Below are 12,656 nucleotides of genomic sequence, written 5' to 3'. Positions count from 1 at the left end.
CACGGCCAGGGGTAATTCCTGAGTGCAGAGCCAGGAGTAACCCCTGTGCATCGCCAGGTGTGACCCAAAAAAAAAAAAAAAAAAAAAGCAAAAGAACACAGGTTTCTCCTGAGGAAAAAAAAAAATTCTATAAAATTTTTATAAATAGGGGTCATCCAGCTGTGTCCTTGCTCCGCCAGGGGCACTGGGGGCCACCAGGACCATATCCAGCAGTGCTGGGGTGCGTGTTCAGGGGCTCTGTGTCCACACCTGAATGATCTTCCTGCCCTCTATGAATTCCTTTCATAAAACAGATGTGTTTGCTTCTGTTATTTAGTTTAGCAGCGCTGGCTATCAGACTCTAGGCCACGTGCAGAACAGCCGTTCTCCTTGAACCTCATCCCTGGCCCAAATGAGATCTCGCTAAAGCAGGGCTGAGAATATCTGCCTCCTGGGCCACAGAAGGCCCAGAAAAATCATGGTGTCTGGCCCTGGTTCATGACAAGATAGACGTGTATGCTTCATGCTTCTTATCAGCTACCCGGCCTGTCTGCCTATATTTTATGGCTCAGAATGATGTTATAAACACTCAAATGGTCCCTGGCAGAAAAAAAGTTCCCCACCCTTGTTTTAAAGGAAAAGAAACAGAACAAGTCCACTTCTTCTTCTTCTTCTTCTTCTTCTTTTTTTTTTTTTTGGCTTTTTGGGGTTATACCTGGTGATACTCAGGGGTTACTCCTGGCTCTGCACTTAGGAATACTCCTGGCAGTGCTCAAGGGACCATATGGGATGCTGAGGATCAAACCCAGGTTGGCTATGTGCAAGGCAAATGTCCTCCCCATTGTACTATCGCTCCAGCCCCACAAGTCCACTTCTTTTTTTTCCTTCTTTTTTTATTGAATCATGTGAGATAGACCCTTACAAAGCTGTTCATGATTAGGTTTCAGTCATACGGTATTCCCACACCCTTTCCTCCACCAGTGTATATTTCCCAGCACCAGACAAGTCCACTTATTTGTCTTTTTTTTTCTTTTTGGGTCACACCCGGCGATGCACAGGGGTTGCTTCTGGCTCTGCACTCAGGAATTACTCCTGGCAGTGCTCGGGAGACATATGGGATGCTGGGGGTTGAACCTGGGTTGGCCGAGTGCAAGGCAAACGCCCTACCCGCTGAGCTATCACTCCAGCCCCACAAGTCCACTTTTAAGGCTGCTCAAGCCCCTGATGAGCCCCTCCGGCCAGTGGCTTATCAGTTATATACCGGCAGCCTCGGTTCTGCATTAATACTCAGACACTGTTCCAACAACAGCATTTTACCTTACATTCGGTGATCAGTTATAAATATTTATTCCTTCCTAGAATCCGTTTTTAATAGGCACTTACTATATGCAGAAACAATTCAAGTTATACTGGACAAACGGTAAGTGGGTAAGAATCAGACTTGGTACCAGCCCAAACACCCATCCTTGAGGGTAAGGACCAGAGGAGGACCAGAAAAATAGCTCCGAGGGCTGAGAATACGCTTTTCTTTTCTCTTTTTGTTTTTGGGCCACACCTGGCTATGCTTACTCCTGACTCCATGCTCAGGGATCTCTCCTGGTGTTGCTTGGGAGACCCTATGGGATGCCAGGGATCAAACCTGGGTCAACCACTTGCAAGGCAAATGCCCTCCCCACTGTACTGTCTTTCTGGTCCTTGACCATATGCTTTCATATGGGAGCCTGGATTCAATCTCTGGTACCACGTGATCACACCCCAGCATTGCCAGGTACTCCCCCCCTGCAAAAGAAACAAAATTAAAAGACCAGAAACAAGGAGATGGGTAAGTCAGACCAGAGAACCTTTGTGAACTTGTGGGCCAATAGATATTTACTGATAGAAAGAGGGAAGCCCAGAAAGCTCAACACATTGGCAGTTCGCTAGATTGAAGCTATTGGTGCCCTGGTCCACGAAACACTCTAAGCCATTCTTGATAAACCTGAATTGGAGGACCTCAGGATTATTAGAGATGTTTCAGGGGCCAGAGCGACAGCACGGCAGGTAGGACATTTGCCTTGCACGTGGCCAACCCAGGTCTCATTCCCGGCAACCCTTTTGGTCCTCCAAGCACTACCAGGAGTAACTCCTGAGTGCAGAGCCAGGAGTAACCCCTGAGCATCACCGATGTGACCCAAAAAGCAAAAAAAAAAAGAGAGAGAGAGAGAGAGATGTTTCATCATGAGCCCTTAGTGGATTTTGCAGCCAAGCAGGGAGAGTCAGTGCAAGATTTCCACATTCAAACTGGCAACCAGACTTCACTTTCTTTTATTTTGTTTGTTTTTGGTCCACACCCGGCAGTGCCAGGGATAACTCCTGACTCTGCACTCAGGAATCACTCCTGGCAGGCTCGGGAACCATATGGGATGCCAGGGATGGAACCCGGGTCAGAAATGTGCGAGGCAAATGCCCTCCCTGCTGGACTCTGGCTCTGGCCCCCGTGGACTTCACTTTCTCAAAGTCATTCCCTTTCTCGTCAGCAAGCCCTCAAGAAACTCCCTTTCTCAGCTGAAGTTCCCCATTTACAGACCGGTCTGCCATGTGCCAGGAGAATGGAGATGTTTGGGTCTAGGGAGGCTGGTCGGAACTATGGCTGCATTGAATAAGCCCCAGTGTGGGGTATGGCGAAGGAGGCAGAAAGAAACATTCTATTGTTTTTTTTTTTTTTGTTGTTGTTGTTGTTGTTGTTTTTTTGCTTTTCGGGTCACACCCAGGGATGCACAGGGGTTACTCCTGGCTCTGCACTCAGGAATTACTCCTGGCGGTGCTGAGGGAGCATATGGGATGCTGGGAATCGAACCCGGGTCGACCGCATGCAAAGCAAACGCCCTACCCGCTGTGCTATCACTCCAGCACCAAAAAGAAACATTCTAAATGGGCCTCTTGGGCTTGAGAGGCAGGTCAGGCAGGCCGAGCGCTGGGTTTGAATGTGGCAGTCCCAGGTTCCTTCCCTGCTACCACAAGGTCTCCTGAGCACTGCCAGAAGCAACCCCTGGACGCCCAGATGAGAACATGGCCAGGTGAGGCCTCCAAACAAACAGACAGCAAAACCAAGTGGACCTCTTAGGCTTCGGGGCCAAGTGTGGGCCTAGGTCTGTTTAAAGTGCATAGCCAGGGACTGGCGAGAGAGCACAGTGGGCAGAGCACTGCCTGCTTTGTACACGGCCGACCTCCCCCATGGTCCCCCGCGCGTGCTGCCAAAAGTAATTCCTAAGTGCGGAGCCAGGAGTAACCCCTGAGCATCGCCGGGTGTGGCCCCCAGACAAAGCTAGACAAAATAATAGTAATAATAAAGTGCACAACCAGTGCCGGACAGATAATGCAGGCCCGAAGATGCTTGCTTCGCGAAATCCCTGGCTCTGCAGAGGGCCCTCCAAGTCCTGGCAGGAATAAGAACCCGAGTATTGTGGGGCGCGGCCTAAAGAACTAGAGCACACATCCTGACCTTACATTATGGGCCAAAGCCGCAGGAGGCAGAGCACAAGGATCTACACAGCAATAAGCACGCTGGAAGTGAGCTGCGGAGAACGCATTACAGCGCAGTGCCCCGTCCGTGTGGACCTGCTCGTCCTCTCTCCCAGCAATCTCAGAGGGGAGATCGGCTCCAGCAGACCCAGAGGGGCACCTTCCCCCTTCTTTGCAGGATCCCAGGAGCTCTGCCTCCTGGGCGCCCCGAGTTCAGCCAGCCAAGGTAGGAGGGGGCTGTCAGTCTTCTTGGTTCTCAGGTCGGCAGCACTTGTGTCTCGCCGCACCAGCCGGTTATGAATAGGCCCTTTCTGAGGCCCGGCAGCCCGGGGAGCAGAGAAGCCCTTTTGTTGGCTGACATAAAAGAAGGGCAGTGCGGGGTGACAGCGCCAGACTTGGGAGCACGGAGAGGGCATGTCAGGGCCTCAGCACGGTGGCCCCTCCCCGCCCCCTCTGCACAGGTCCCACATGTTCTGCCATATCCTCAAGCCAGGGGGTGGGAATGTGGGGGTCACAGGATTCAGATGCCCCTGCTGTGTGCTGTGAGGTCCCAAGCGCGGAAAGGACTGAGGAACGAGGACTCCTACCCAGATGGCTGCGATGGGGGGGCCGAGCCCCTTTCAGTCAGAGGAGTTTGGGGCTGGAAGCATTCCTGAGCAATGAGCCAGGAGGAGTCCCAGGGCACCACTGGGTGTGGTCCCCAAATAGACCAACAAACCAGGGGCTTTCTGAGGGTTGGAGCAAGACACAGGAGGGGAGCTTCAGGTCACATAGGGTTAAAATTCCCATCGTCCCCTTCTCCAGCCCATCACCACCATTAGGAGCTGACCACAACCCCCAAGACACACACACACACACACACACACACACACACACACACACAGCAAAGGGAGTAGCCCCTGAGTACCACAGGGTGTGCCCCCCCCAAACAAAACAAAACAAAAACTATATCCAGAATTCAGAGTTGGAGGAGGACACCGGAAGAGAGAGCTGTCATGAATTAACTGAATATGGGAGGGTGGCAGAATCGAAAACAGACTTTAGAATGAAGTAATTGCACAACGTTAGCCCAGAAAGATTGCAAAACCAGCCCGGCTGAAGGAAAGGGCCTGGAAGTTCCCTGTTTTTGCTGTGTCCATAACAGGACTCAGCACCAGCCAGAGAGACATGGCAGGAGTGAATGCTGCGCGCAGCTAAATCCAGTTCAACCCCTGGCACCTCGCACAATCCTCTGAGCATTGTCAGGAGTGACCCTTGAGCACTGGGCCAGAAAGAATTAGCCCTAGAGCACCTCTGTGCCCCCCTTCCGACTGCCCCCAAAAAAGGTCTCAGTGGGGGGCTGGATCGATAGCACAGCGGGTAGGGCGTTTGCCTTGCACACAGCCAACCCGGGTTTGATTCCCAGCATCCTGTATGGTCCCCTGAGCATTGCCAGGAGTAATTCCTGAGTGCAGAGCCAGGAGTAACCCAAAAAGCAAAAAAGAGAGAGAGAGAGAGAGAGAGAGAGAAGAAAGGTCTCTGTGGAAGTGCACAAGCCTCCCAGGTATGAGGCCCTGGGTTTGGTCCCCGACACATGGCAGAAAGAGCAGGGGTGGTAGGGCACAGTGGGGATGCTCAAAGGGAATGCAGGGGACACGGAAGCCTTGGTCGGGAGAGGACACACTTCTGGCCAGCATGTCCTGCTGCTCCTTCCCGACACCGTTCTCCTGCGTCCACCTCTCTTGGACACTGCGGAACTGGCACACGTGAGACCACAGGGTCAGTTATGGGCCTCAGCGCATCACCATCCCGGGGGAAGGCCAACGCTTCCTGGTGTCCGGGAGGAAGTGAGGACTCTGCTACCACCCAGTCTACTTAAAACCCCCGCTGTGGGACGCTTGGGCAGTCTCGGGCTGGTGCCAGAGCCGGCTCAAACTCCGCCGAGACTGGACCCAGGTGGCCTTGCCTTTGCACAGCCGCTTGGCTGCTGAACGAGCAGGATCCAGAGCCAGCTATACAATTTGGGGTCCCAGCGAGTGCTTGCAGCCATGTGTCCAGACTGTGAACTAAGCTTTTGCCCCATGCTGCTCCAGGAAGGGAAATGATGCTATTTCCAACTTAAATCTCCCTGGACTTAATTACTAAAATACAGAAATCCGCACGACTTTATATCTCTTCATTCTCATCAGTGGAAAACTAATTATCAAATGTTTCCTTGTCAATAGGGCTGTATTCTTGGGGGATAAACTCCAACAAGAATAGTGAGTTTTGTGTTGAAATAAGGAATGTAATCAAGGTAAAGAGAAAAGGAAGAGAAATTTGTCAGTCTATGCGGGGGGGGGGGTTGGTGGCTGGGGGGGAGGTATACTGTTTTTGTTTTGTTTTATCTTTTTTGTTTTGTTTTATCTTTTTTTGGTGGTGGAATATGGTCACTGGTAAGGGACGGGTGTTTGAGCGTTGTATGACCGAGACATAAGCCTGAGAACTTTGTAACTTTACACATGGTAATTCAATTAAAAAAAAAAAAAAACCCGAGCTGTTGGGGGCCAGAGAGATAGCACAGTGGGTAGAGCGTTTGCCTTGCACACAGCCAACCTGGGAGTAACCCAGAGCCAGAGGTGACCCAAAAAGCAGAAAAAAAAGGGGGGGGGGGAAAGCCTTGCTGTTATTTGTTGCCAGCGAATCAAACTTTCTGAGCATCAGGAGCCCAGTCTGAGGGGATGGGCTTGGCGGTATTCTCCGTCCTGGACTAGATGGAAAGCCTTGCTGTTCTGTGTTTTCGTGTTGGGGGCTCTGCAGTGCTGGGGATGGAACCCGGGCCCCGCACACACAGAGCTGTCCGCCAGCCCCGTGGAATGCCTCTGGCCCCTGCCGCCCCAGCCCTACTCTAACAAGCGAGAGGGAAGTCAAGGAAAAGCAGCTTTGACCTACTGGGCAGAACTTCCTGCAGGAGATAAAGAAGCTCTGGGTTGGGGATGGGGTGCTGGAGGGAAACTGGGGACATTGGTGGTGGGAAATATGCAGGGGTGAAGAGGGTGTTAGAACACTGCATTACTGAAACCCAATCATGAACAACTTTGTAACTGTGTATCTCACTGTGATTTAATTAAAAAAAAAAACACATTTCTTAAAGGGCCAGAGCGATAGTACTGCGGGTAGGGCATTTGCTTTGTATGAGGCTGACCGGAGTTCAATCCCTGGCATCCCATATGGTCCCCCAAGCACCACCAGGAGTAATTCCTGAGTGCAGAGCTAGGAGTAACCCCTGAGCGTCGCTGGGTGTGGCCCCAAAAGGAAAAAAAAATCATTAAAAATTTTTTTTTAAAGAAGCCACTTTTTACTTTTTATTTTGGTGGAGGGGCAGGGCTTCGGGTTTACTCCTGGCTCTGTTCTCAGGGATCACTCCTAATAGGGCTTGAGGGGTCTGCCCCGTGCGAGGCAAGCCTTCTACCCACTGTACTATCTCTCCAGCCCAAAGAAACCAATCTTCCTCCTTCCTTCCCTCCCTCCCTGACCACCCACCTCCTCCCCTCCTCCCCTCTCCACTTTGGTGCCAGGGATAGGACCCAGGGTCTCATAAGCAAGGCGTGCATGGACTCTGATACTGACCACATTCCTGGCTCTCAGTCGGCCATTTTTCCCTTTCCTCATGCTCATCTTTCCCCACGTGGTACCAGGGGTCCCTGCATACAAGGTACGTGCTCCAGGCGGAGCACCCCACCCCAGCCCTGTGGTGGGGGAAAAAGAGCAGGATACGCACACCGCTTGTATCTGTTTCCTGCGGCCACAAAACCAGCCTCCAAGCTTTCCAGGAAACGAGGCTACAGCATCAGGTTGTTGGAAACAAGTGTTTAAATAATTGATCAGCTCAAATCTGTGTCTCTGAAGATCACCGATAAAAGGGAGTCAGTTATCCAATTTCGAGAGCGCCTTGGATTCGAAGAAGTCGGCCCAGGCAGTTAAAGAACCTTTTAATGGTCTCTGGTTACTTTGCAATTTGTTTTGTCTGGGGGACTGCCCGGTGATGCTGGGGGTGATCACCCGGGCTCCGGGCAGTGCCAGGAGGCCATGCGGTGCCAGGGATCGAAGCCGGAGTCCTGTGCATGCCAGCCGAGCTCTCTAGGTCTCTCTCTGGCTGTATTTAATAGATCGGATCCAATTCCATAATAGAGTGTCCCCCTCTCCACTCACCCTGGCGCAGATACAGAGTACAGCCTCAGCTCCCTACATTACGTCACTGTCCTAGAAGCTCCCAAAGGTACTTTGCTCATTCCTAAGCCACCAGTGCTCAGAAACTGAGGGAGAACAATGCATTTGTGTGGGTATTTAAGGCATTGCATCGGAAAATTTAGGGACTGGAGAGATAGTCCAGTGGGGAGGGCTCTTGCCTCGCATGCAGCTGACCTAGGTTAGGTCCCCGGGACCCCATAGAGTGCCCTGAGCCCCACCAGGGGTGATCCCTGAACGCAGAGCCAGGAATATGCCCTGAGCACTGCTGGGTGTGCCTCAAAACAAAGCAAATCCTGAAAACTTAAGTAGTAGATTGTTTTGGTTTTTTGGGGGAGGGGACATACCTGGCAGTCTGTTGCCACAGATCTGGCCTCTGTATTATTGATCATCAGAAAATCATCAGAGTATTTTCTCTTTCTCTTATTATTTCAAGAACTACACTGATCTTGGGCTTGAGAGATAGCACAGCTGGTAGGGTGTTTGCCTTGCATGCGGCCAACCCGGGTTCGATTCCCAGTATCCCATATGGTTCCCCGAGCACTGCCGGGAGTAATTCCTGAGTGCATGAGCCATAGTAACCCCTGTGCATCGCCGGGTGTGACCCAAGAGAAAAAAAAAAAAAGAACTAGACTGATCTCAAAATAGGACAGGGTTAAGACAATGCTTTAGTATTGCCAACCGTCAGGCAAGGAACTGAGTTTTCTTTGAGATGGATTATTTTGAACATTTTTGGAATTCTTGTAGTCTGGAGGCTCATAAGGGTCTAACTGGAACTGAGTGAGGAGAATAGTACTCATTCTCGAGTTTGAGGATTTGGGGAGAGAGGAGGATGGTTTTGGTTCAGGTCTGGTGGTGCTGTGGGGGGACAATGCACAGCTGGGGACCGAACAGGGTTTGGTCGTATGTGCGTTTTGGTCGAACTGCATGCTTTTGGGGCATCGGTTGCAGCACACAGGAGACCCCATATGTTTATGTGGGGCCAAGGACCAAACATGCACTGGGACTGTCCCACCAACTGAGCAATTCCCAGGGTCCTCACAATCTACTTTTTTTTTTTGTGTGTGTGTGTCACACCTGGCAATGCTCAGGGGTTACTCCTGGCTCTGCACTCAGGAATTACTCCTGGCGGTGCTCGGGGGACCATATAGGATGCTGGGAATTGAACCCGGGTCGGCCGCGAGCAAGGCAAATGCCCTACCCGCTGTGCTATCCCTCCAGCCTCTTTTTTTTTTTTTTTTGCTTTTTGGGTCACACCTGGCGATGCACAAGGGTTACTCCTGGCTCTGCACTCAGGAATTACCCCTGGCGGTGCTCAGGGGACATATGGGATGCTGGGAATCGAACCTGGGTCAGCCGCATGCAAGGCAAACGCCCTCCCCGCTGTGCTATTGCTCCAGCCCCGCTCCAGCCTCTTTTTTAAAGGTTGTATCATTGGTCAAATTCTGAGAACACGCTTTCTCAGGGGAGGGGATGAGGAGCTTTACATGGGGGCCACACCCGGCAATGCTCAGGGCTTTACTCCTGACTCTGTCCTCAGGGATCACTCCTGGAAGGCGAGGGGGGCCATTTAGGGCACCAGGGATTGAACCTGGTTCAGCCACATGCAAGGCAGACTCCCCATCCCTCCAACTCAGCTTCAGATTTGTTTTTTTTCCTCTCTGGGTCACACTCAGTGATACTCAGGGCTCACTCCTGGCTCTGCACTCAGGAATCACTCCTGGCAGTGTTCGGAGGACCATAATAGATGTCGGGGATCAAACACCAATAGGCCGTGTGCAAGGCAAATGCTGCACTATCGCTCTGGCCCTGGCTTCAGATTGTTGAATCCTGCTGAGATTTGTCTTCCTCACCCTCCCAGCCCAATCTTTTCAAAGAAGATTGCGACAATCTTCTTTTGCCACACCCAGTCTGGTGGTGCTCAGGCTTACTTACTTTCAGCTCTGCTCTCAGGGACCACTCCTGCCAAGGGCTCGGGGGCCCAGATGGGGTGCTAGGGATCGAGCCTGGGTTGGCCGTATGCAAGGCAAGCGCCTTTCCTGCTGTACCAGCGCTCCGGGCCCTCCACCGAATGGTAAGAAACGGGTTTCACCAGCTTGGAGGAGAAGGTGCCTTTAGTGGCAGAGGTTCATGTGGTGGCTATCTGGCAGTTGGAGGCTTATTGTCCCCACCACAATCTAGACACAGGCAGGAGGAAACACAGGTGAGTATCGTTCCCACAAACCAGATAAACTTCCTCCATCTGAGGTCCAAAAATGTGGACTGGTCAACGCCCCTAAGCGTGTCTGTGTGTGACTGGTCAAAAACACGACACGAGTAGATCTACTAAATATTAACATGGCACACAGGCTCAGCAGCCCTCTGCTGGGATAATGGCATTTGGGGTCTCCCAAAAAGGTTGTTGGAACTCTGCCACCATGCCCCTTTAGGGGGATACTTTTGCTCACTTAGAGATTTTACTGTTGAGTCAGAAAAGGCCTTTCTGGTAAATGAAGAGGAAGAGGGTTTTGAAACTTCTTTATTTGGTTTTTGGACCACATCCATTGGTGCTCACAGCTTACTCCTGGCAGTGCTCAGGGGACCATCTGGGATGCTGGAGATCAAACGTGGATCGGCCATATGTAAGGCGAATGGCCCACCTGCTGCCCTATTGCTCTGGCGCTGGCTTTTGAAACTTCTGTTGAGCCTAGTTGAGAATCAGTTGTTATAACTGGAAATTTATTATTTGAATTTCCAAGTTGATAGATTGAGCCACTTTCTTTTTCCATTGTATAGGACGTGATCATTGATATACCAAATTAACAAAATTCTGGAGGGGTGTGTGTGTGTGTGTGAGAAAGAGAGAGAGAGAGAGAGAGAGAGAGAGAGAGAAAGATTGTGTATGTTTTCTAGTTTGTTTCACCATAGTCCAATGAAGTTTTTCTTTTCTTAAAATTATTTTCTGGGGTTTACACCAGTGTAACTCTCATAGTGGAGTTCTAGCCAGTGATAACCCATGCATGGTGTAAAGGTTACCCCTGGCTCTGCACTTAGGAATTACTCCTGGAGGCTCTTGGGGGATCATATGGGATGTTGGAGATTGAACCTGGGTTGGTCTGCCTTCCCTGCTGTACTATTGCTTTGTCCCTACAAGGCATATTTTGAAAAGGTGAGTCAAAGATTGTTTCATACAACATTTAAGACCTTTGCCTTGGACTATGAAAGACAGGTTCCACCCCTGTCATGGCCAGAATGAGCTGGATTCTTCTAGTTTGGCTCAGCCTGTCCTGCCACATCCTGCCCCCTGCAGTAGATGGTGAGAAAGCTTTCCCTTCAGACACAGCACACTCTCTTCCACCTGCGTGGCCATAAAAGAAACACAAACTCTGTTTTATTTTTTGGTGTAAAAAAGTGAAGTGAGGGTCTAACATACATGCAACATGTACTCTGGTGAGCACACAGTGGCCCACATGTGGTACAGTGCATAGACATCAAGCCTGCCATACTCGGGATACAGACCTCGGGGGCATAGGGCGGGGCATAGGGTACTCCCAATACAGATCCAGGGCCATGGGGTACTCTGGATACAGACCTCCAGGCATAGGGTACTCCTAAAACAGACCCCAAGGCTGTGGGGAACTCCGGATGCAGACCCCGGGGCCATGGGGTACTCCAGATACAGACCTGGGGCACAGGGTACTCCCAATGCAGACCCAGGGGCTGAGGGGGTGGGGGGGCACTCTGGATACAGACCTCAGGCCCAGGGAACTCCTGTTAGACCTCACACCCCTGTTCTCAGCTGCTCTCACTGCTGCTTTGCACACTGCAGAAATGTGCGGGACTGACCAAGGTACGGTTGTAGGGCAGGGTCCGCAGAGAGGAATTCTGTGTAAGTAGATACAGGGAAGGAGAACGTGAAAAACAATGACACCCTTTAATCCAAATTTGATTAGGATAATTTTGGCATATATTCGATATGCCAAAAACAGTAACAAGTCTCACAATAGAGATGTTACTGGTGCCCGCTCGAGCAAATAGATGAGTAACGGGATGACAGTAACAGTGACAGGATAAAGTCATTTCATCCGATGGCTATCACTGTGGAGTCTTCTGCTTTAGGAACTTTCAGTTACTAAGGCACGTTATGTTGGTCTATTGGTTGGCTGTCACTAGGGCAGCCGTGGTTGGTATCGAGTCAGCTGACAGGCGGAACTGGCCAGTTGAGTAACTGATGCTTGTTCTAGCCTGGCGGTGTGAGGCAGTTCTACCATGGAGGTATGGGGTGAAAAATGGCAAGTGTCTGTGCTCACGGTTCCTGTCCTGTACCTGACGGTTGTACTGGAGGTCACTGAAACCCATGCCACTCACCCAGCTGACCCCGCCCCCCCCCCCGCCCGGGGCATCTGGACAGCCTCTGGCCTCTCCTGTGAGTGCACTTCCGGGGAGCAGCTGTGCATCTCAGCATCTCAATAAACTGCAGCTTGCTTCTCATCCCCACCCCCTGGGCAGGTAAAAACTGGCAACTCCTATTTTAGACAATTCAACACTTCTGTTTTTCAGATTTAAAAAATCTTATCTCATGGGGCTGGAGCGATAGCACAGCGGGTAGGGCGTTTGCCTTGCACGCGGCCGACCCGGGTTCGATTCCCAGCATCCCATATGGTCCCCTGAGCACCGCCAGGAGTAATTCCTGAGTGCAGAGCCAGGAATAACCCCTGTGCATTGCTGGGTGTGACACAAAAAAAAAGCAAAAAAATAAAATTTGTAAAAAAAAAAAATTTGTAAAAAATCTTATCTCACACAAATGGCATCTTTTCACCTGAACTCACTGATATGTTAACATGACAAGTCTTTTATTGGTGGGGGGAGTATTTGGGGGACCATAAGTGGCACTGGGGACCAAACCACAGTCAGCTGCATGCAAGGCAAGTACCTTACCCCCTTCCTCTCCTCTCTACCCTATCAGGGAGACTTTTTTTTTTTTTGCTATC

This window comes from Sorex araneus, chromosome 3 (genome assembly GCF_027595985.1).
Source record: "Sorex araneus isolate mSorAra2 chromosome 3, mSorAra2.pri, whole genome shotgun sequence".
Taxonomy (NCBI): domain Eukaryota; kingdom Metazoa; phylum Chordata; class Mammalia; order Eulipotyphla; family Soricidae; genus Sorex; species Sorex araneus.
The sequence above is the reverse complement of the archived record's forward strand: the minus strand, read 5'-3'. Positions refer to the sequence as shown.